The following is a 24,551-nucleotide window of genomic DNA, read 5'->3' as shown; positions in this document are numbered from 1 at the left end:
CCATCAGGCTCTTTTTGGACCTTTCCAAACTCTATCACAGTTATCAGCCCAGTTGATTCTCAAGCATCCGGGACCCCCACCTCCCCAGCCACTCAAGTTTGGGGTAAAAAATGGTCACACACCAAGGGCTTAATTTCCAAAATATACAAACAGCTCATACAACTCAATAACAAAACCCCCCCAAAAAAACCCAATCAAAAAATGGGCTGAAGACCTGAATAGACGTTTCTTCAAAAAGGACATACGAATAGCCAACAGGCACATGAAAAGACATTCATCATTTCTAATTATTAGCAAAATGCAAGTCAAAACTACAGTGAGGTACCAGCTCACACTGATCAGAATGGCCATCATTACAAAGTCTACAGATAACACGTGCTGGAGAGGGTGTGGAGGAAAGGGAGCCTCCTACACCGTTGGTGGGAATGGAACTTGGTGCAGCCACTGTGGAAAACAGTAAGGAGCTTCCTCATAAAAACTAAAAATGGAACTATCATATGATCCAGCAGTTCCACCCCAGGCAAGCAAGCGAAGACTCTAATTCAAACAGACGCACGCCTCGCTCTGTTCGTAGCAGCACTGTTTCCAATACCCAAGGCTTGAAACAACCTAAACGCCCATCAACACATGAATGCATAAAGATGTGGTACATAAATACAATGAAATACTATAAAGCCATAAAAAAGAGCAATGCCATTTACAGCAACATGGATGGAATTAGAGATTATTATGCTAAGTGAGGTCAGTCACAAAGGACAGATACCCTATCATATCATTTATGTGCAGAATCTAAAATATGACACAAATGAACTTTATCGACAAAACAGAACAGCCTCATAGACATGGAGAAGAGACTTGTGGTTGCCAAGGGGGAGGCGGGGTGGGGAAGAGATGGACGGGGAGTTTGAGATTAGCAGATGCAAACCATTATAAACAGAATGGATAAACAACAGAGTCCCACTGTAGAGCACAGGGAATTAAATGATCCTGTGATAAGCCACAATGGAAAGGCATATGAAAAAGAATCCTTACCACAACTGCATCCACTTTGCTGTGCAGCAGAAATTAACATAACACTGTATATCAACCAAACTTCGATAAAATAAATTTAAGAAAATGGTCGCACAAACAGGAACTCACCGCTTGGGGCTTTCTGCCTGCCCCAGCTCCTGGGAAGGATCTTACCTGAGCTTGGGAGCTGGGTCCTTGCCTTTTGGCTCCGACTCTTCTCTGAGGTGACACCTGCCGCAGCTGCCTCAGTGCCTCCAGAGCTGGAGGAGGAGCTACAGCATGAGGTGGGAGTAGGTGGGGGGTGTTGCCAGGGAGGTACAGCTCCCACAGAATGATCCAGAAAAACAGAAAGCCGTGGGGCGCGGCACCCTCCCTGAAGGGGAAGCATCCTGCCTCTGCCCAGGGCCACGTGCCAGTTCCGTGCTGGTGGCCTTGGGCTCCCTGGGTCTCACCGAGATTCCTGGGCTCCGTGGCACAAGCTCTCAGGGGCCAGGCCAGAGGCTGAGCTGAGGGGCAGCACCCACCGATCCCTCCTCTTTCCCTGCCCAGACCCGTGCTCAGCATTCTCGGCCGAGCCTCTTGCAATGAGTTCTTTCTAAAAAGACACCCGTGGACTCCTGGTGTCCCAGCCCACAAAACATGCTTGAATCGCAGAGCAAAGCCCCACCACGCACAGGTCTTATCTTCATGGGAAGCTGAGGCCCTGGATGCTGGCGGATTTGCCTGAGGTCACACCCAGTCTTCACATCCCCATGACCAAGGCAGTCCTACATTCTTTTCACTGCATCGCGCTGCACATGCCCTCCCACTGCAGCCAGAAGGCCCAGTGGACCTGACATGGGGGCTCTGAGGAATCGCTGCCGCGGCTCCCACTCGGGCCCCGCACCAGGACCACCTGTGGAGTCTGGTCACCACAGAGGCCAGCGGCCAGACCCAGGGGGCCCTGCTCAGCTGAGTCAGGTGGGCCCAGGTGTAGCGCCTGGATGGTAGGTCCTCATTATTCATGGTAATTAGTCTGTAAAGTCGTAGGAACCCTGACTTAGCAAACATGGAATCTTCGTCCCTAGAGGAAATACAGGGTTAGGCTCCTTTGAGCTCCTGGACACAAACTTGATCAGCTGATCAATACATAACCCATTTTATGCGGGTTTCTGTTTAAAGACACTTTAATCCATTGATTCATTCATGTTGAGCTCGGAGCCAACAGCATCGTAACTCACACCTGAGCCAAGAGGGGCGGGGGGGGGGTGTTCTCTGAGGACAGGCAGGGGAGGGACAGTCTGCAGCCACAAGCCTCCCCCCGCTATCGCCCTGCTCTGTCCTGGACATTCTCCAAGGGCCTGGGCCTGGGCTGGAGGAGCCCCCAGCCGCTCTGCAGAATTTGCACAGTTTTCAGAGGATGAGCACAGAGCTGGGCCCATGGTAGCCCGGAAGCTGAGCGCTCAGCTCTGCAGCAGGGCCCTGGGCCAGTAGGGACCCCCACGCCCACCTAGAGCTGACACAGGACTGGACACATGCCCGGCCTCAGGCGCTCTCGTTCACCCATCCTCCTAAGCCCTAAGCACAGACCCCACCGACCCGGCAGGGCTCGGAAGACGCGGATAAACTGGCTTCACGTGAGAACAAAGCTTCCCCCGCATACCTGTGTTTCCCACAAGGCACTTCTCAGCCTTCCTGTGCTCAGCACCCCTCTGTTTGCTCCGACCCCCGGTTCGCTGTCGGACAGGTGGAGGCCTGACCAGCCTGCACAGAAAGCGGGTAAACCAAGCTCCCAGTTGAACCTTCTCAGTCGCGGGAGCTCTGAGTCCGGGCTCAGAGGATGATGTGGGTCCCGGCCAGGCAGTGCTGGGGAGTGGCCTCAGGTGGCTCCAGGGGGACCAGACTTTCTCGGCACCAGGAGGAACAGGGTGTGAGGGTTGGAAGGCCCCAGAGCTGAGCTGGAGAGGGGATTCTGAGAGGAGCACCGTGCATCCCAGGCCTGAGAGCCAGGCCTGCCTGACAGACACCTGGGCCTCGGAAGGAAGCTCAGGACCCTGCCCACCTCGCAGGCTCGCTGGGCTCCCAGCTCTGTGTGTGGGAGGGAGGTGGCCCTTCTGGGAAGCCCTTGTCGTGGCTTACTGCAGCTCCGGGGAGGGTGAGGGGATCACCCAGAAGCTTCAGAAATGCATCTCTCCAGAATCCACGTCACGGTTTCTTTCTAGAAAGTTTGATGTTTACAAGCTCAAACTCATTTATCTAGTAAAAAATAAAAAGAATCCTCATTAATGGCAGTCTTATGTCTTTTCTCGCTCAGTAACGAGAATGATCCTGCTAAATGGTCCCTCCCTTCTTCTCCTTCCTGGCATTCAAACATCATTTAACTTCTGCTCCGTCTGGGGCTGGGTACCAGCTGGCTTCTCCCCCAGTGGATGCCCTTCCCTGTGGGTCTTTTCTGGCTGGCTGCCCTGCTCCCCCACATCCCTCACCCCAACCCCCTGCCCCCGGCAGGAACCACCAGCTGAGGGGACACCTGGGGAAGTGCCCCCCCATCTAGGTGCCAAGCATAGGCCGCCTGGCATTCTCCTTCTGGCAGAGGCGTGTGACATGACCAGCCTCAGGGGTCTTCCCTTCTCCCCCCCAGGATTCTCCCAGGAGAACATTTCATTGTCTCACCTGGGCTCCACCCCTGCCTTTGCTCTATGGTCACCAAGGTGTGTCGCTCTGCAGGGCAGAGGAGTCTGGGCTGGCTTTTACGGGGTTTCTCTTTTGGACCTGCTCTCGTGTGTGTGTGTGTGTGTGTGTGTGTGGGTGTGTGTGTGTGGGTGTGTGTGGGTGTGTGTCTGTGGGTGTGTCTGCACCCACTCCGTGCTCCCCAGCAGACTGGGAGCTCCCCAGGGGCAGGAGTCTCTTCTCTTCCTCCCTCTGAACACTAAGGCCCCAGGCAGGGTTTCTAGGGGAGAAGAATCAGAAACCTGTCCCTTCCCTCTTCCTCCCTGTCATCGTCCCACGGCAGCCTGGCATACTCAGGGAGGCCACCCAGAGGGGGTTTCTGGGACCCTGGCTGGCAGAGACGGGGTGCTGAACCAGAACAGGCAGGCCTCCAGCAAGGAGGCCGGGCCCTGGGGTGTTTGGAACGAGGAATGAAGGGACCTAGGTGTTCCTTACAGCCGCCCCAGGGCCTGGGGGCTAGGGGGCCTTGGTGGGGGCGGGGAGAACAGGTCTGTCAATCCAAAAGGGAGCTGTGGCTGTGCGAGTCTCTTTGTAGCCTGTTCCTCTCCCCCGTGCCACCCTGCATCCTCACCTGGCCACTTAGAGAAAGCCTGTCCACATTACAAAGAACCAGGAGGTCTGGAGAGCAGTGAGTCCCAGGCGACACATGCCCCCAGGGCTGCCTGGACCGTCAGCAGTCTTAGAAACACGTTGGTATTACAGAGGGCATCGGTGCTTGCAGGAGAAAAAGCCACGGGAGCCTCGAGTCAATGATGAACAGGAAGATTCTCCTCCCTTCCCCCCGACGGCCCCGCCTCCGAAGCCGGGCCCAGTAAGATAATTCCTAACTTGGCAAAGCCGAGGGTCTGCCTTTACAGGTCCTTTCCCGTGTGGGTGTGTCTATTGACATGTATTTCCACGTGACAGTTCTTAATTCTAATTCCAAGCACACGCACAATGATGAACTCAGAGCCTGTCTTCCACACGAGCCGGCACCCGTGAAATGACCCAAAGCAATGGGTCATCTCGAGCCAGTTCTCTTCGATACGGATTGCATGTTTGGTTTTATATAAATTTTTGTTTATAAATCTTGTTTGCAGAGTTTGCCTGGTTTTGGCTGAAATGGAGTCTACTTTGGATTAACCGAGCCCAAGCCAATCAGTGTAGCTGGGTGGGCCACCTAAACCCAGAGGTGGTTTTTGGGGGAGGGTGGGAGCTGTGGGGAGGATGGAGTGGGGACTCAGTGATAGGAAATGACTTGAGAGGCAAAAGGCAAACTGTCCACCGGATGCTCCAGCCCTGTGCCAGGGAGGCTGGCCTCGAGCGGCCCCAGGGACCTCCCCCTGCCTCCAGCTTTAGCTGGGGGAGAGGCAGCGAGGTCTGGATACCCTCCCTCCTGGGCTGGGGCTTGGCAGTGGCTGCTGTCTCTCCAGAGGCCCCCGTTCCTCAAGGGCAGACACAGCACGCACCAGACCCCAGAAGGCGAGGGCAAACAGGCTCCCACTTTGCAGGCTCTGGCACCTACCAGCACTTGTGGGCACTAACTCTGCCCGCACTTCTTCCTTTTTTTTTTTTTTTTTTTTTTTTTTTTGTCTTTTTTTGCCATTTCTAGGGCCGCTTCTGTGGCATATGGAGGTTCCCAGGCTAGGGGTCTAATCAGAGCTGTAGCCACCAGCCTACGCCAGAGCCACAGCAATGTGGGATTCGAGCCACGTCTGCAACCTACACCACAGCTCACGGCGACGCCAGATCTTAACCCACTGAGCAAGGCCAGGGATTGAACCTGCAACCTCATGGTTCCCAGTCAGATTCGTTAACCACTGAGCCATGACGGGAACTCCTGCCCGCACTTCTGTACATAGTCTTTCCATCAAAACGTTCGGCTCCTGTTTTGCATGTGCTTCTGTCCCTGACACCTGAATCGCTGCTGAAGGCTCTGAGCCTCAGGTTCCCCGTCCTTGCATTGGGGACGATGATGACTCTGCCTCTAGAAGCTGGAAGAGACCAGGAGCTGATCCTCCCCTAGAGCTACCAGAGGGGACGCAGCCCCGCCAGCACCCGAGTTCAGCCCAGTGACACTGACTTTGGAGATCTGGCCTCCAGATTGTAAGACAATAAATTTATGTTTTAAATCACTAGTGTGTGATAATTTGTTATGACAGCTATAGGACACCAATTCACAGGTCCAGGTCCCAGAGAAGCAGAGAGTATAATAAATTCTGGGCTCTGCTCCAGCTACACCTGACTGTCCCAGGAGCTGCTCAGGGGGGACCTGCCGGTGGCCTCCCAGTGCCTCGGAGTCTTCATGTTGGTCTAGGAGGCACAGGTTGGTTTGTTTCCAGGTGAAATCCTGACACCAAATTATATCTGAAGGGTTTCAGACTCCAGCATTATCAGGAGCTACAGTAAAATGGTATTTTGAGTGAGTGAGATGGTGTGAGGCAATGGGGCATGGTGGGGCCTGTGGCGAACTGGAGAATACACACCTTTTGCTTAAAGACATCAACTTCAAGTGACAACAAGAACAATAAATCTAGCCAAACAAAACCTATGTCTAATCTATTGATGTGGCTTATGGGCTAGGAGTTTGAGAGCCTATATTTACCTTCTACTTTCAAGCTGCTTCCAGAGGGAGGCGGCCCATGGGGTAAAGCACGGCCTTGGATATGATGAGGGCCTCTCAGCCTCGCTGCCCCTGAGCGTCACTGGCCTCACCCCCCCACCTCCGCCACGCCCAGCCTCTCTGCTTCCTAAAAGGGGATTTCGATACAGAGCCAGGGGAGAGCTGCGGGTCCTGCGGGCTAGCCAGGACTGCCTCACTGCCCTCATCCTTCCCCACCTGCACAAAATGCTCAAAGTTGCCCCATGGGGACATCATCGCAAAAGCCCTGGGGCACAGCCTCACCCCTGTTTCTCCAACAAGGAAGGACCTTGTGGGGAACAACCAAGACTCAAACTCTAACCAATCCAAACCACAGGTGAGGGAGTGGGCACACAGAAGAGGGACACTGTCCCAGAAAATGACGTGAACCCAGACGGTGAGGTGGTAGGGATCGTGGGTTTGGATGCAGCCAGACCTGGGGGAGTCCCCCATTCACCATGCACCAGCTGTGTGGCTTCAGGCAACACACTTAACCTCCCTGAGACTCAGTTTTCACATCTTTAAAATGGGGATAACGATACCTCTTTGCGTTGTTGCTGCGATGATGAAGTTAGATCACGTATGTGAAAGACAGCGCCTGGACAAGAGGGGCTCTGTGCAGACTCTGGAACCGGACGACTTGGGTTAGAATTCCCCTTAGCGGTTCCGTGACCTTGGGTGAGTTACTTCATGTTTCTGTGAAGAATATTCTCACCTGCCATATGGGTTTGCGGATGTGCTCTTAGGGCTCCTGGGAGGAGGAAGTCAGGGACGGGCTTCAGAAGGACCCCACAAACAGGTGAATTATTCGCTCGGGCTCTTCTGACCTGGGTGAGCGTGTGTCTCCTGCAGCTGGTGGGCTCTGGGTGGGCTCCAGGGATGCGAAGTGGAGGAGTCAGAGCCAGCTCCTGGTTTTCAGGAGGGGCTGCCCATACTCTCCCTTCGCCTGTCTGCCTAGTTTCTTCCCGCATCTCCCCCTGCCCCCGGGTCTTCCACCCTCCTCACTTTCTGTCCCCAGCTGCTGCCTGACACCTCCCCAGACACCCCTCTGGCAGCCCCAGACCCTGGGGAGCAGGCTCCCTGCTGTGCCTGGGAGGGGTCCGGGCTGCCCTCTGTCTGAGAAGCCCCATTAGTCACGGCGCAGGGCGAGCACCGCACTGCCCTCGCTCCAACACGTGTGTGCACGTGGGGTGGGCTCGGATGAATCACTTCCCCGCCGAGTTGTTACCCAGGCTTGCAACAGAGGCCCTGTGTGCTGGTTCTGTGGGTAGTGTTTCTTTCCACTCCATGATTCAGAAAACGCCGGTCACTCAGCCATGTGATCCCCTCATCTTCTGCCAAGGAACTGAGGGAAAAGGTTTGCTGGAAAACCCTCGAAGGGCGGGGGAGGGCAGCTGTGGTTGCCAGAAAGGGGCCTGAGCTGCGAGAACTGGACATCGGAGCTGGTGAAATCGTCATCAGGAAAAGGGCATCAGGGGACTCCGAAAGCGAGAGGCCAGAGACCTGCCCCCAGAAGCAGCGGCTGGTGGGTGAAGGACCCCGACGTGGCTGCGCACAGATTTCCACCCACCCCCAGAGAAACAACGTGATTATTTGGTCTGGCTATGCAATGCTTGCTTCTGCAGAAATTCTGATCAGCACATAAAACTCTAAACAGAAAGGACAGGTCTCCCGCAGGCTGCCGCCAGACACCGTTTCAACCCAGCAAGACATGTGCCACCTGCCTTTGTGCTTGGAACTGTCAGGTCCTTGTCCTCTGAGCCACTGGCCACAGCCCCGGTCTGATCCTGGCTCCTGCCCGAGTCCGGGACACTGAGCCTCCCAGGGCCCTGGGGAGAAGGGCCAGCCCTGGTCTCCGGGACCTGGGTTCTAGTCCCAACTTGGCCATGTGCCCTTGGGCAAATCCTATTTTTCTGTGCAGTTAAAAATGGGATAATAATTGGGCTGACGTGTTGACAGGATGAGAGGTATGGGGGATATGAAACCTCCAAACCTGCAGAATCTCTTGCAATGTAACGGAAGTGCCTCTGAGGTGACGCCTAATTCTTTGCCTCGGCTCATTCAACCCCAAGGGCAGCCTTGAACCAGCTCCCTGCTCCACAATTGAACTTGGTCTGTCCACGTAACGTGACCAAAGGCTTTCCCCAGACGCCCCCACGACTGGCCCAGAGCAGGGAGGTCTCAGGCTGGGGCCCCTGTCATGGCAGCACCAGCCCTGAACATCGGCTGAGCACCGAGGCCCCAGTTCAGGAAACGACAAAGCTCGGTTGTGGCACCAGTTCTGAGCCAAAGTGACTGCCTCCCTTCCCTCGCTTCCCTCGCAGACGCTTCTCTCGCCAAGCCAGGCCCATCCTCGCGCCACTCCCCCTCAGAAGCTATCTGACTTCAGGGACCTTTGTGAATTCTCCGGTGTATTCTCTCGCTTTACCGTGTGCGGAATTTAAGTGACATCCTTGTGTACTTACCCAAGGCACAGTAATGACAATATAAGCACATTTGCTTGGCTGTTTCCAAACTACTCCTTATTTACGTCTCAGAAGAAGAGGCCCAGGGCCTCCTGGAAGAGTTAAAGGAGCCTCAGGACAGTGAGTCTAAGCAGCCCAGCACCTCCTCGGGACCCCACTGCCCAGCCTCTGTCGCCGGGGCTCCCCTGGAGCCGAGGCAGCTCTGCCCTTGCTCCCACTGGCCCGTGCCGTCTACCCAGGAGGCAGGAAAAGCCGTAGGTGACCAGCGAGACCCCTCTCCACACGGCTCCCATGGGAAGGAGCGAACCCAGGCTGAGCGGGGGCCTGGGCCCGCGTGGACCACGGCAGCCGGTCAGCCCCTGCACCGTGGCCTTCAGCACCACGTGGCTTCTGGAGAGGGTGACCTGTCAGCCACCTGGGGGGGCACCCGACCTTCCCCACACTCACAAGACCTGCCCAGGGCATGTGTCTGGGCATCAACCTCAGGGCCCCCGCCCCAGGCCCTGCTCCCACTGGGACCCCCTGAGCTCTCCAGGCTCCCTTGAGCCCCGTCCAGGAGATGGCAGGGCGACTGCCTGCCTCCAGTCCCCCCGCCCCCTGGCTCGGTGTTCCTCCTGCCTGCCGGACGCCCAGCGGCTGGACACCCTGCACAGGAGCCCTTGTCACACACCTTCGGTCCTGGGCAGAGTCTCAGGCTCAGGACCCCTCCTCAGCCCATCCTGATTTACTTGAAGCAAAGAGACATGCTTCCTGACAGGAACTAGCAAAGAGAGGACTCAAACCCAGGTCCTCTCATACCCAGTTACTGTGTTCGCACCACAGCAGGGACTGAGGGGCCAGCCTCCCTCAAAGCTGGCCCTGGAGCAGAGGAGGTGAGGCTGAGGCGGGTGGCGGGCCAGGAAGAGGCGAGCAGGCGGCGGGGCCGAGCAGCCCCCGGGGGAAGCGAGAGGCCCTGCAGTGGGAAAGGCAGCGGGCGGTGCAGAAACAGGTGTGGGGACTTACCCGGGGCCTGTGGCTCGCAGACGTGGGGCCCCCCTGAGGCTGCCGGGAAGGCTGCTGCGACAGGCGGCATCATTACGGTAAAGGCAGGTGCCGCCCAGCGAGCACTTACTGCTCACGAAGCGCGGGGCTCCAATGCCTCGCCTGCGTTACCTCCTTCGACGCTCCCAGCAATGGGATGAAATGGGTGCTCTCAGGACCCTCCGTTCCACAGGGGAGGCGGCTGACCCTGGGTTTGGTTGAACAACTTGCCCAAAGGCATCATCTTGTCAGGGGAGGGGCTGAGATGAGAATCCAGGCAGTCTGATTTCACGTCCCGCTCTCACTTCTCTAATACCTGCTTTCTTAAAAAAACAGAAACCAAACCAACAAACAAATGATCCCTCCTGCCCAGAAGGTGGGTCAGGAGGCAGGTCTGTCGAGGAAAGATGGATGGTTATAAACAGACCCGTGGGCACGTCCCCGGCTTCAGCGGGAGGAATCCCAGGGAGCCCAGGGTCTGGGCCGCCCAGTGGGGGAAAGTGCTCTTCCTTGAATAAAGACACAGCATCAGAGCCTCAGAGTGGGGCTGGTGCTGGGTGGGGGCAGGGCTGGTGGGGAGGGGCCTCTGAGAAGCCGCTAAACCAGGCTTGCTGATGTCCTGGCTGGCCAGACCACCCTACCGTCCACACCACTGTGGATCTGGGCCTGGGACACGAGGAGGCCGTCCTATAAATATGGCAGGACTGGTTGGTTAGAGGCAGGGAAGAATAAATGACAAGTCCATAAGCTGGATTTTTAAAATACATGTTTTGTTGTTGTTGTTTGTTTTCTTGGCTGCGCCACCGCATATGGAGCTCCTGGGCCAGGGATCAGATCTGAGCTGCAGTTGTGACCTAAGCCGCAGCTGAGGCAACACCAGATTCTTAACCCACTGTGCTGGGCTGGGGATTGAACCTGTATCCCAGCACTCCCAAGATGCTGCTGATCCTTCACACCACAGCAGTAACTCCTCAAAATATGTTTTTTATAGTAGGATTTTAATGACAAATATGCACTAGGAAAATATAGTTTGACTCCAAACCAGCTGTGTTAATTGAAACAATTTAACTTGCTCACCGGCCTCAGAGTCTTAATGAATCGAGAGGACTTAGGCCCAGCAGGCAAGGCACTGGGTCACGGTCTGGGTGGCGCTTCTGGTGGCCAATGGGCACAACCCCAGCTCTGTGGCCAATAACTTTCCTCCATGTGCTGGCTCAGCACTCTCCCCACCCCCCCACTTCCCGCCCCACTCCAGTGCCTGCAGTGTAGACTGGCTGGTGGAAACTCACTTTCATATTAACTCAAGCAAAACATGGGTTATAAAACTCCTGCAAACAAGTGTTGTGAAACCAGAGGAGAAAAACGTTTAGATATGTGGCTTTTTAACTTTTTGGACGAAACTCACAGGAAGCAATGTATTTTCTATCGTAGCCAAGTGTGTGCGTGCACACATGCGCAGACGCACACAACGACAACATACTTTCCTGAAACGATTCTAAACTCTAGTGCATGACGTGCAGCTGATATTTCAAATGTTATCTGCTTCCATTGAAATAGAATGTGATGTGAGAAGCACTGCATCGTTGCCCCGATTCACGAAGGTGTGGAAACTCACAGTTTCAAAAACACTGGCTGACCACGCTGCTAGCGAGCCAAGGAGCAAGCTGCCTCGTTCATCTGCCTCAACTCCCTTTGGATATAAATTTCCCCAGATCAGAGGCTGTGCCCTCCCATTAGTCCTATGGAGGAGTCTGCACCCATGCACCTTCCACAAACACAGACGCTGTGGCAAACACCAGGAGTCCGAGCAGAAAGGGCAGGTGCCAGGGGAGAAGTCACAGGTGCCTTTCTTCCTAGTTAATATTTAATTGGGATTCGCTTAGCCATTAAATAACCTTCAGGGAGTGAGAAACAAGTTGAACGAGGGTGGCAGACAGGAAGAAAGATGGTGAAAGGTCAACACGCCCCAGTGTGATCCTGGGCATCGGTGTGTGACCATCGCAAAGTGGATGTGGAATGGTAAGTGGCCAGGAGCACAGACTTGTGAGTTAATATGAGCTGTGGCTAGGAGCTATAGCTCTGTCACCTCGGCTGTGACCACTGGTGAGGCCCTCTGCCTCTCTTTGCGTCTTCCTCATCTGTAAAATGGGAACATAACAGTATTTAGTTGCTTGGGTTGTGACCTAATCAATATGCCAGTTTTTGATGATAAACAAGAAGGCGGTTGACCCAGACACACAAACTAGGGTCCAACTCCAGCCAGTGAAGGGTGGTACAAAGCAGAGAGCAGCTACGAAGTGGGGTATAAAAGGCGACGTGTGTTAACATTTTAGAGATTCCCTCGGGGAATGAAGACCCTGCCCTGCAAGGAGAGGTCAACGCTGGCATTCGGAACACTCCCATCCAGGCATCAGGCTGGACCTCAGGCTCAAGAGCACTCAGTACATGAATGGGAAGACCCAGCATTCTCCAGAGCCCCCTTCTGCTGGCCACCTGCTTCCTGTGCTTAGCTTCACCAGTTAACTGCCTTTCAGCTCTCTGCTGCATTACCCTGTCTCCAGTCCTGGAGCCTGGAAGGATGAGAGCAGGGGGTGGGTGGACGGGGAGGGGGAGGGGAAGGCGGAAGAGAAGGGGAGGGGAGGGGGAGAGGGAGAACAAAGACCTTCAGACGGAGGGTTCTCCAACCTCAGTGTGTGCTCAGTCCTCAGGTAATTTTGGCAAAACGCAGAGTTAAAGACGCTGTGAGTGTCGCTGTGGACCTCTCTGAATCACCGGTGCTCAAAACGTGCGGGCAGGCCAGTGGCTCTCCTCTGTAAGCAGGGGGTGAGGGCGCCTGGGTGTCCGGGGGCAGCTTTGAGACTCCAGCATCGCACACTGTCCCGGCATGGGGCTTGAATGAATGAAGGCCAGCTGAGTTATTGTCTCTCTGCCTCACTGTCCCCGCCTAGCTCAGGGCCTTAGCTTCTCTCTCCTGGACGAACTGGTCCCCCTCCCACCAGCCCGCGTTCCACACTTCTGCTAGAATGAGTTTTTAACGTGCAAATGTGCTGTGACTTCCCTTTGGCTCTGTACCAGACCCCTGATTAAACTCTTGGAAGGCTTCCCACTGCCTCAGATGCATTTCAAAGCCCCTCAGAGGCCCAGCCTCAGCTCCCCTTCTTGGTCTCATCTTATACCATCCTCTACAAGCCCTGCTGGCCAGTCCTACCAAATACCCTGCATTCCCTGGTGATGCAATACAGGCTCAAGCCTTTATGCTATTGCCCGTGTCCCTGTTTATGCCTTGCCTGCCACATCTCTGCCAGTTGGACTGGGCCCCTTATTGAGAACTACCATGCTCAGTGGAAGCATCGTGTCCTCTAGGTCGCTTTCCCGGATCCGGTAGAGCCAGGTGCTTCCTTTTTGCGCTCCCACAACGCTCGGACTCCTAGGAGGCAGCCCTCAAAGGCTTGACTGGCTTTCCGGCTTTGGCCACTAGAGGGCAGTAGAGCGCAGCGGGCGTCTGGCGGCAGCCCCGGGAGGCTGAGAGCGCTGGGAGGCCCCGGCTGCAGGCTGGGCTCCAGCCCTGCTGCGTCCTCACACCGGTCGCTGGGTGGGCCTCCCTTCTGCAATGCTGCGCAACCGTTTCTGGGTCTGCAGGCCTCTGCCGCGCCTCTCCGCTCCTTTACACGCAGGACTGTGCCACTACCTCCCTTGACGTTTTTATCACCTTTCCTCTTTGCCACCCTTACCCACCCTTTCTCAAGAACACTCAGTAGCTCATTATTATTTCCATATTAACCCAAAACTTCTCATTTTGGACTTTTGTTTATTAAAGTGTTGCAACTTCAAGAACAATAAAAAAATTAAAGAAAAAATTCCTAAGTCTATCCCATAATTTTCTTATGGTTTAATATCTCTGTATATATAAATTATGTATGCATTATATACATGAAATTTGTGGTTGTGGTCAGGGCATAGATACAATTTTGAATTTAACCGTCTTGGCTTATGGTGAAATCCTAGGCAATTTTTCAAATTACCATTCTGGCTTTTGTAAATAGTGATATGAAGAAAGGCCAGCATGGGTTTCAAGGCCAAGTTTGCCATCTCTCCTGTTCCACTCGATCATCCCCAGCGCCGATCCTGTGACTCTTTTGTGACTGGAGTACCCGCCAGGCCCCCATCCTGGTGTCCACAGCTACCAGTCCCTTTTCCAAAGCATCCTTCTCTCCCTTCTCCACTAAGCGGCTCCAACTTCCCCTCCAACGAGCCTGTTTCCCAAGCAGGAAGCCCAGCTCTGGCTGCCTTGCCTCTAATCCCTGCTGCCCAGCCCTCTCTGGTACAGCCCTGATTTGCCTTGTGAGACTGGGAGCACCCCTGGGGTGAGTGGACACTGTCCACTGGCAGCTGTAACAAAGTACCACAGACACGGTGGCCTAAAGCAACAGAAATGTATTCTCTCACAGTTCTGGAAGCCAGCAGCCCCAAATCCAGGTGTCAGCAGGGCCAGACTCTCCACTGAGGTTCTAGGCGAGGATGCATTCTTTGCCTCCTCGAGCTTCTGTCTGTGGTCGGTGTTCCTCGGCCTGTGGCTGCCTTACTCCGGTCTCTGCCTCTGGATCCTCTGTTCCCTTTGTTTCAAATCCCCCTCTGCCTGCTCTACATAAGGACACTTGTCATGGTACCTACTGGATAATCAGGGTGCTCTCTTCTTTTTAAGATTCTTAATTATACCTACAAAGATGCTTCTCTGAAGTAACGTAACATTCACAGGTCCCAGGGGTTGGGATGTGGGTCCATTTTGGGGGAGGCCACCATTCAACCCTACAGTTCAGGGCCACCCCCCAGAATCAGTGTGGAGCAAAGTGGGGCTCCCCAAACCTGGCTGATCCCCAAAGTCACAAGTGTGTGAGTGACACTTGGAAGAATGCCTCCGCTCAGGCTCCCATGGAGACTGAGATTCGGGAGGTGTGGAACAAGGCCTGGGTATCAGCCCGAGGGAAGAGGTTATGCTGCAATAACAAACAGCCCCTGCCTCTCAGGGGCTTGGCGCCACAGATGTTTCTTCCTAGTTGACTCCAGTGGTCACCTAGACTTGGCTTTGGACTCTCCCCTGAGTTGTCCTTATTCCAGGACCCAGATGGAGTGGCCACCATCTGGAGAGCTGCTGGCTTCTGTGACAGTGGGAGGAAACGTGGTGAAAGATGAACTGGATTTTAAGGCCATTTCCACCCAGAAGTGACACTCACCCCTTCTGCCCACATTTCTCTGGCCATTGCACACACCGTGGTGGGACCATGATCCTGTGTGGCTTTTATCTGGAAGAAGTGGTGCCTGTGTCCCTATTTTTCTTTTTTCCTGTATTTTTTTTAGGGCCACACCTGTGGCATATGGAGGTTCCCAGGCTAGGGGTCGATTGGAGCTACAGCTGCCAGCCTGCACCACAGCCACAGCAACGCCAGATCCTTAACCCACTGAGCGAGGCCAGGGATCGAACCCGCAACCTCATGGTTACTAGTCGGGTTCGTTAACCACTGAGCCACGATGGGAACTCCTGTGTCCCTATTTTCCCAAAAGCACTGCTGGTTTGGGAAGCATGGAACCTGAGAGCTGCAGAGGGACATCCAGTGACATCCTTTAGCACCAGCTCTAACTGCCCTCCTCTCCCCCAAGGGTCAAAGCCCCAAGAGTCAAAGCCCCAAGGCGGAGCATCCCCTGGGCCGAGCCTGGGTGACAGTGGGCCTAGGGCGTTGTTTGACCATCCCCCCAGGACCACATGCTGGACCAGCCCCCTGGGAAGGGCCCACCCCGGTGCTCCCTCTCCAGAGCCAGCTTCTCCTAGAGGGCATTCAGGAGTTCACGTGATGCTCCAAGGGGCCCCTTCACTGCTTATTCTGGGGGCGCTCAAGAGAGAGCGGGGCGGCATTCCCCTATGATCTCCGCTTGGTCCCACAGAGGCCACCAGGATCCACCCTGCAGAACCAGGACGACTGGTTTGGATGTGGTGGCCCTGTGTTCACCCCAGAAGGAGTGGGCTGGGAGCAAGAAGAGGGAAGCAGAACCGCCATGGTTCCGTCATGTGCCTTCATGGAACAGTCTCTCAGGGAAAGTCTCTCAGGAAAAGATTCTGGTGAAAACAAGGTGTGAAGAAATCTATGTTTGACTTGAAATGGTTGCGCAAGCTGGCAAAGCTTTGTCATAAGGGTTGGCTGCCTATCGAGTTATTTTGACACTTAACACACTGACGCTTTGGGAACCTGAGCCCATTTTTAGCAGCCGCCTTTCCTCACAGCCTGGGGCCCACACAGACACCTGGGCTCCAGGCAGAGGTGCTCAGAAGGAGGCCTCGCGCCTGCTCAGAGGGAGAGCAGCTCCAGAGATGGGACAAGGACAGCGGCGTGGACGCGTCACAAAGTGTCCTAAAACAGTGGTTCACAAACCAGACTGTAGAGCCCCAGGGTGTCCTTGGGGTCCCACGTGTGCAGGGTCCCACGTGTTACCATCAGGACACCCAGTTAAATTTAAACATCAAACAGCCAGTGAGTTTTTTTTAGGGTAAGTATGGCCCATGCAGTATTTGGGATATACTTATCCTTTTGAAAGTATTTATTGTTCCGAAATTCCATCTTCACTGTATATCTGGCATTTTTATTTGCTAAACCTGGCAAACTTGGGTGTCCTCCTGCTTTGCTTTTATTTAGTTTGGGGCTTATGTTCGATTTTTTTTTTTTTTTTTGGAGTCAGGGTTTTCACTCCCCAAACATCAAAGTTTGGAAAGCCATGGCTAGCTCCTCATTGTTTTTTTCCACGTTGAAAAATTTAGCTGTAACGAATGTTAAATGCATTCCTCCAGCCCTAGACAGATGTCATGGTGCGTGCTGACAGCCCAGGCACGGGCACGGAAATCTGGGCCAGCACGAGATGAACAAGACAGAGCTGCTGCCTCTCAAGTTGTCGAGAGATGGTCGCCCCTGCCCAAGTGTGGCGGGAAGTGCAAGGCGCTGAGAAGGGAGTGAGGCCCACGTGGATCAAGGCAGAGCCAGGAAGCATTAAGAGAAGCCAGGCAGGGCTGCCAAGCAGGCACGGCCTCTGGCGCTGGTTCCCACCTGCCATGTTCCAAGCCGGCGGGCACACCGCTGGGAAGACCTGATTCTCTCGGGCTTCGCTTTTCTTTCCCTCTGACTTACGGTTTATTGATGCCCTGGGTAAGACTGATGAAGCAGTCAGGGAGCCGCTTCCTGTTCAGTTGACTTAAGAGGGATGACATGGGCGAGCCATTTCCTTGGGGCGTTTTGGGGATCTAACACCCAGATCTGGGCCAAGGTTCCACGGGTACGGGCAGGAACCACCTTTCCCTGTGTCCGTGAGACTCTGGCCCGGCCCTGACCAGTACCAGGAATGTGGCAGAGAGACACGAGGGAACTCTGCAGGAGGAGCGTTCAAAGGGCAACATGCCGTCCACCCTGTTACCAGGTAAACACCTCCGCCTCCGGGTGGATGCGAGAGCCCGAGGCCCCAGGTCTGCGGAGGCAGAGTTGTTTCCACTGCCTGAGGAGGCAGCGGGGGCAAAAAGAGGGGGCTCTGTTATCAGGAGCATGTTTGTTTGTTTGTTTGAGTCATCAGAGGAAGTGATTTCCCTTCTAGAAGCGTCTGCTGGGAATGGAGCCCCTGAAGGTGGGTGCTGAGAGGGCTCGTGGCCGATGCTCTGGGGCTCAGGAGGCTCGGCCTTGGAGCCTGGTCTCACGTGGCCAGGACAGCGTGGAGTCGCCAGCATGTGACCCGCCGCAATGGGCTCGGCAGTGGTGGGGGCCGTGGCAAAGAGGCTCAGAGACGCTTTTGTGTGAGTCCAGAACAACCACACGTAGCCCAGGATTAGTGAGCCGACCGCAAGTGTGTGGAAAGCGAGGAGGCCGTCTCCCGCTCCCACGGGGAGCTGGAAATAGAACTCTGCCCTTTGTCCTTGAGGAGCTGAGGCAACTGCCCCGTGTGGGAGTCCCGGCCACAGCCCCTTGGTTCCTCTCGCCCCCCCATTCCCCTCCTGCCCTTCTTCCTCTGTGGCCTCAGCCCCCGCCTGGGAACACTGTGGGCTGCGCTCAGCCCCACTGCTGGTCACCTCTGGGCTGGCGGGAAGGTCACATCCGGAGAATGGGTGCGCTCCTGGTTGCCAGGGAAAGCCGGACAACGCCTTCCTATGGGTACTAGCTGCCACCCGAAGCCCTGACCTGGGGCCATTCCGAAACGTTCTGCCTCTTTCTGGCAGTCATGTCAGTGTCAGGCACACCCTTCCAGGGTTTTAAGACTTCATTAAGCGAGAATCGCAGAGAGAAGCACTGTGCATTTTACACGGCATCCCGTGCACGCAGTATCGCTGGTCTTCTCCACATATGGACAGGGGTCCTTGGCTCCGGCCCCAGGCTTTGCCACACTCAGCTTGTGGGCAGTCGGGCAGGAGTCGGGAGGGAGAGGGAGGAGCGGGAGTAAGTATCTATGCCCCATCGGCTGGCCCCAGGCTGGCTGGCTTCCTCTCTCTGCTGATGACCACAGCTCCTGTCCGAGCTCTCCCCACATGACTCTCCGTCTCCAAGTTCTGGAAACACCTTCTGCCTTCAAGCTTTCAAGGCTGAGGCTGATAACTAAGCCCCGCAGTTCCTTGACCTGGCCCTGCCCCAGCTCTGGTGAGTTCCCTACACCCTGCCCACGTCTTTGTAAACAGTTCCTTTATTAAATGCCCACAGATGACACAATCAGAATGTGCCATCTTTCTACTGCTGTATCCACGCGGCGTGTGTCCATACATTACACGCACACACACACGTTCACACGAGACTCGTGAAATAACACTCACTCTTACTCCCCACCAGGGACTGTCATATATGACTCTCTTCTGTCAAATTATCAGGAATGCTTGTCCCACCTCCTCAATTCATGCCATGACTCACTTGTGGCTCTCAATTCCATCTGCAAAGCACGCGTGGGGCCAGCCCCAGGGAGGCCGCTGGTCAGCTGGCCTGGCTACGGCGTCTGGCAGAGGTCAGCGTGGAACGTGCTGGGGGTCTGTTGGATGACTCTGCAGAATGGGTGTCTACGGGGCTCCCCTAGGGGAAGGCTGGACTCCTTTCTGGGGGTCGTTCCTTTCTGCGGGCATCCCATCCCGGGGGCCGGGTTTCCACCTTGTAAGCTAGAAAGCTGTGTTGGTTAGATGCTCTGAGCTGCTGCGCTTCGGGGTGACTCACACAACAACCGGGCACAACCGCTGCAGTCCGGATTCAGCCACCCCCCAGGACGGTCCGGCGGGCACCAGAGCCGTGTTCACCCACCGGCACCCTCTCACGGGTGGGAATTCTCTCCGGAAAACCAGGCTGTCATCAGAAGGCGCCCGGCCAGCATGGCCTTAGAGCAAGGGCGTCCTTAGCAGCGGGGGCGGATCTGGGCGTCCAGAGCAGGACCTCTCCGGGACGCCCGCTTCAGGGGCCCTGCTCTGATCCCAAACCCTTGCTGACCCACCCCCTCTGGCTGACGCATTGACCTTCTCATTCTGTTCCCTACTGGGTCAGAACGATTGAAGCTTCTTATTTTGGTCCTGGTGGTGGTGGGTGGGGGTGGTTTGCGGGGTGGCTGCCCAAGGGTGGGTGGCACATGTGTTCAGGGAGCAGGGGAGTTCCCCCTGCCTCACCTTCCAGGTGGTCCTGAGATGGGCCCAGTATCTGGCCAATCAGCAATGGCCACAAGTGCAGGCTTAGGAGCGCTTTGTGGAAACTGGGCTGCCGTGGGGCGCATTATAGGCACGATCTCATTTCTCTCCCGACGAGCTGATGAGAAAGGGCCGGTTTCCCCACCATGTACCTAAAGAGACCGAGGCTCAGAGAGCCCAGGTGATTGGGCTGAGGTCGTACTGTAAGCCAATGGCTAGGGGACCCTAGAAGCCATCCGTGAGTGCACACAGGCTCTGAAAGGACAAGGAATGTGTCCCCAGCCCCTTGAGCTCCCGCTCCCTGAAGGCAGGTCCTGGCTCCGGCAGGAAATTCCCTCTCTGCCCCGCTAGCCCCCCCACAGTGCCCAGGGCAGGACTCAGCACCCCTGGACCCAGGCACCCACACTTGCTGACAGGCGCAGATTGGGGATCGGCCTCTTGCCAAAGAGGGAGGGCCAGTGGGAGCCTCAGACCACAGGGAGGTGACTCCATGGACGCACCAGACCGTGGTGGTGACTCAGCTGCCTGGCTGGTGGACGGTGCTCGGACGTCAGCCCTTGCACTGCGGCCCTTCCCTTTTTCCCCTGGAACAATAACAAATCCTGGCTCTGTGATTCGGTTGCCATGGGAACTAGAAAACATTTGATAACGTGGAAACACTGGGACAGGTGGGCTGAGCAGGTCTGGGTGAAAACAACCTTTCCTGCCCCTTCACCCCAAATCCCGGGCGTCTCACCTGTTTGGAGCAGATTAGGTAAGTAGCCAAGAGGGCGTTACCCTGCCACCTGTGTTGAGTGATCTTGTCCGACCAGGAAGTCTGGGGCAGCCACAAGTCTGCGTGCTCGTGGGATGGGCCCAAATTCCTGCTGGGAGAAGTGAGAACTGAGGCACCCTGTCTGCCTGGGAGACCGAGCGTCATGTGGGGTGTCTGCCCCTGGCAGGCGTGGGCCTCGTCCAGGACACTGAAGGCAACAGGAAGAGGGGAGGCACAGGTCCTGATGCTCAGAGAGCTCCTGTCTGCTTGGGGCAGGCCACACACCTGGACAGTCCTGCCCGGTCCCAGGCCACACTGGGAATCACCAGGCAACAGTGAGAGAGGTGCTTGGGAGAGTGGCTTCTGGGCGGGCATGGGGCTCTGGGAAGGGAACTGGAGCCCTCCAGCCCCAACAGGACCGCCGAGGGTGGCGCCAGGCTCTCTTGTTGGGTGACAGCTGGGCGCAGGGGACTGCAGGCGCTCGGAGGCTCAGCCCTCCCTGCCTTCCTCGCCAACCACGTCGCGGTCCCCGTCCTCCTCCTCCCTCCTCCACGCTCATCAACACCTCTGCAGGCGGCATGTGGCTCCCACAGCGGTGTCCCCCCCAAGACTAAACAGGCTCCACGCCCTGCCCACAGGACTCCTTTTCCTCAAACACTGACGCTTCCTAGGTTTAATGGCCTCTCCATGTGCACACGTATGACCCTCCTTCCACGCGGGTCTCTCGTGGGGACCTCCCTGTCCTCCCCCACGGCCGCCCCGGGCCTTCCTTGCACGTGACCGCTGAAGCCACCTCCTAGATGTTCTCTTCGTCCCACCCAGGCTTGGAGGCGGTGCCCCTAAAGCCCTTGACCTCTGCCCCACGTGCCAGCATTTTCAGCTTCTTATTGGGCATCGCCCCAAGCAACTCAGACCCAGACTGCCCGAGACAGGACCGCCCTGCCCCACAGACTCTTTGGCTTCTATTTCCTCTCTCCGTGGGGAGAGCCCCAGCCTCCTCCCGTGTCCCTGCCCGCTGGCTCTGTCCCCCCCCCCCCTCCACCGGGGTCAGAATTCCTTTCTAACACATGGCTCTTCGCAGCGCTCCTGCTCAGAGACCCTTGATCTCCTCGTTGACCACGTCCAGGTCTCCTGGGAGGCAGATGAAGGCCTCCTGGCCCAGCCCCACCTCCCACTCGCTCTCTTTCTGTCTCCTCCCTCCCCTTTCTGTCTGTCTGTCTCTGCCTCTCTCTGTCTGTCCCTCTCTCACCTGCAGGTCCCTGTGCCTCTTGCTCTTTTCTAGCATCGCCCCCTTTGTCATGCTGACGCCTCGGCCTGAAACCCCCTCTTCCTCCACCTGGGAACCCCCACCCTCCCCAAGGCCCCGAGCCCAGCCCAGATATCTCCCCAGCCCCATTGCACCCCAGATCCAGGGCAGAGGTCACCACTCCCTCTGCGCACCCACAGAATTCAAGCATTTTCCACCCGGACCAGGAGTTCCTGTTTCCAGCCACCTCCACAGGCCTGCAGACCTGTGGTGCCAGGCCTGTCTATCCCTTTGTGTCCTGACGTCCAGCTCGAGCCGGGGCCCCACGAATGCTGCACAGATCCCGAGTCCCCAGCTCCTCTCTCCGCCAACAGGGCAGAGCGCCCGCCTCACTCCACCCTCTTTCCCTGTGGTGTTCTGCACTTAGTACCTACCCTCAAAATGTTTGTTGAAGTGCTGAACCCTGCCATTCCTGTGCACAGCCCTGCAGTGGCTCTGGGGGCCTGTGACAGGCTGGCCACCTCGGGCATACAGGGCAGCGGTGACCTGATCATTGGAGGCCCTTCTGCCACAGCAGGGGCAGGACCCAGAAGGAGGATGGCACCCTCAGCCCTCAAGTCAGCCACCCCACAGGAAAACTCAGCCTCTCATGCCTGCTGGTGGCCAGCAATTGCTGGAAGCTTCCTCGGCTCCCTCCCACACTCCCTCCTTCCATCATTTTCCATCAGCCCAAATTCCTGGAGCTGGGTGTACAGACACTGGCTGCCCCGCCTCCACCTGCCCATACACACCAACCCTCTTGCCAACCTCACCTTCCTGCATTTCATGGACAAGCTCCGGTTAATCCAGGCCTCCTGGCCCGCATACTCTGCAGGCAACTGCTCAGGCAATTCCCCTCCCCTGGAGGCCTCCCTTCTCTCCTCCACTGATCCGAAACCGCTGCTGCAGGCCCCGCTCTGGTCTCCCCTTCCCCGCGAATTCCGTGACGCGGAACTGCCTCCCTGAATCACATCGCGGTCCTGTGGCAATCAGCAAGCACCACTCCGCTTAATAGTTCATCAGTCTCCACGCTTTTTTAAAACGCACGTTCATTTTCTTTCCGCACCTAGATGATAAGCTCTGAGGGATCAACTAGTTCTCTAGCTGCCGGGAAGGCGGGGGAATGTAGGTTTCTTCTCAACTCCCTTAGCTTCCTGTTTGTGTCCTCAACTTGAGTGGAATCATCTTTGAGAGTCCTAGTGTCTGCCTGATCAAGTCTTTTCTTGGACAGCCCCGAAAATACATCACAGATTACAAGGAAGCCTCATGCCTCAGGCTTCCAGGACTGAGAATTTAATGGACCAGAAGCTCAGCTTCTGCGGTCGGCCTGGCTGGCTGGGAGGGCTCCCAGGAGGAGAGAGAAACCAGGATTTCCACACCGTGGGAGCAGTTGTTGCCCTGCTTTGCGGTGGCTGGGGAATGACGTCCTCAGCTGGAGCAAGGCTGTGGTGGCTTGGTGACCCCGGGACCTGTGCCCAAGGGAAGTGAACCAGCCGGCCCTCTGGCTGGCCTCGGAGGAGCCTGCCTGGAGCCAGGGGGTGAAGCCAAGGGCCTTGTGATGGCCTGCCTGGCACTGGGCACCATGACCACTCCCTCCGAGCAGGGCTGGCTATGGCGAGGGGCGTGGGCAGCTGAGCAGAGCAGGGGAACCCCTGAGAATTGCATTCGCTGTCACTTTGCCCAGCAGCCTCCTTTAGGTCAGGTTACACAGGACTCCCTTCAGGCTAGACACATGTCCATGGGGCGGCTGAGCCCCGGGCAAGCCCCTGAGCACCTGGGGCCTGAGCCTCCAGGAGTGTGCATGGCGTGAGCCTAGGGTCTAGGAAGGGGAGTCCAATGCCAGGGGCTCAGATGCCTCTTTCTCCTCCTCACTTTCCTGCCAGACACTGTGCTTTTATCCCCTCCACCTCACATCGCCTCCTTTCTGCGAGGTCACTTTCTTTTTTTAATTTTTTTATCTTACATTTTTTATTGTAATTGATTTATACTGTTCCGTCAATTTCTGCTGTACAGGAAAGTGACCCAGTTATACGTATATACACACATCCTCTTTATCACATCATCCTCCATCGTGCTCCATCACAAGTGATGAGATATAGTTCCCTGTGCTATACAGCAGGATCTCATGCTTATCCACTCCAAATGCAATAGTTTGCATCTATTAACCACAAACTCCCAGCCCATCCCACTCCCTCCTCCTCCCCCTTGGCAACCACAAGTCTGTTCTCCAAGTCCATGAGTTTGTTTATTTTCTGTAGATAGGTTCATCTGTTCCATATATTAGATTCCAGATATAAGTGATATCATATGGTATTTGTCATTCTCTTTCTGACTTATTTCACTTGGTATGAGACTCTCTAGTTCTATCCATGTTGCTGCAAATCGCATTCTTTTGTTCTTTGTTATGGCTGAGTAGTATTCCATTGGAGAAAACAGTTTCAAACAATGCAACTAACAAGAGTTTAACCTCCAAAATATACAAACAACTCATACAACTCAACTGAAAAATGGACAGAAGATCTGAAATGACATTTCTCCAAAGGAGATAGACACAGATGGCCAACAGGCACATGAAAAAATGCTCAACATCACTCATTATTGGAGAAATGCAAATCAAAACTACAGTGAGGTACCACCACACACCAGTCAGAATGGCCATGACTAATAAGTCTACAAATAACAAATGCTGGAGAGGGTATGGAGAAAAGGGAACCCTCCCACGCTGTTGGTGGGAGTGTAAATTGATATAACCACTACGGAAAACCAAATATAGAACTACCATATGACCCAGCAATCCCACTCCTGGGCATATATCCAGACAAAACTTTCATTCGAAAAGATATATGCACCCCTATGTTCATAGCAGCACTAGTCACAATAGCCAAGACATGGAAACAACCTAAATGTCCACTGACAGATGGGTGGATTCAGAAGCTATGGCTCGTAGTCACTGTTTCTTTGACCTGCACCTTCTCTTCCGGGAGAGCTCTCTGTCTGATCACCCAGCGGCAAAT

General features: G+C 55.5%; 3 long non-coding RNA genes across 11 annotated transcripts in view; 1 reads left to right on the top strand and 2 right to left on the bottom strand.

Annotated features, from left to right (window-relative positions):
* Window positions 426-10,692, bottom strand: LOC110255534. Of its 2 annotated transcripts, none has more exons than XR_002336043.1 (3): window positions 7,056-10,692; window positions 6,883-6,965; window positions 426-4,434 (listed from the first exon to the last, which is right to left on the bottom strand). It is a non-coding gene; the product is annotated as an uncharacterized LOC110255534 (long non-coding RNA). The 2 variants fall into 2 exon arrangements; XR_002336044.1 differs by having other exon boundaries at window positions 426-3,246; window positions 7,056-10,691.
* On the top strand, window positions 11,755-13,271 carry LOC110255533. Its single transcript, XR_002336042.1, has 3 exons — window positions 11,755-11,844; window positions 12,159-12,637; window positions 13,189-13,271. It is a non-coding gene; the product is annotated as an uncharacterized LOC110255533 (long non-coding RNA).
* Window positions 16,514-24,551, bottom strand: part of LOC102164427 — an 85,367-nt gene continuing 77,329 nt past the window's right edge. For 5 of the 8 annotated variants that reach the window (XR_002336041.1, XR_002336035.1, XR_002336033.1 and 2 more), the window contains one exon: window positions 16,514-20,361. This is a non-coding gene — a long non-coding RNA (uncharacterized LOC102164427). The remainder of the gene's footprint in view (window positions 20,362-24,551) is intronic. The other 3 variants (XR_002336034.1, XR_002336037.1, XR_002336036.1) reach the window with 3 other exon arrangements.

This window comes from Sus scrofa, chromosome 9 (genome assembly GCF_000003025.6).
Source record: "Sus scrofa isolate TJ Tabasco breed Duroc chromosome 9, Sscrofa11.1, whole genome shotgun sequence".
Classification (NCBI taxonomy): Eukaryota; Metazoa; Chordata; class Mammalia; order Artiodactyla; family Suidae; genus Sus; species Sus scrofa.
This window is presented reverse-complemented; position numbering and strand designations above follow the sequence as displayed.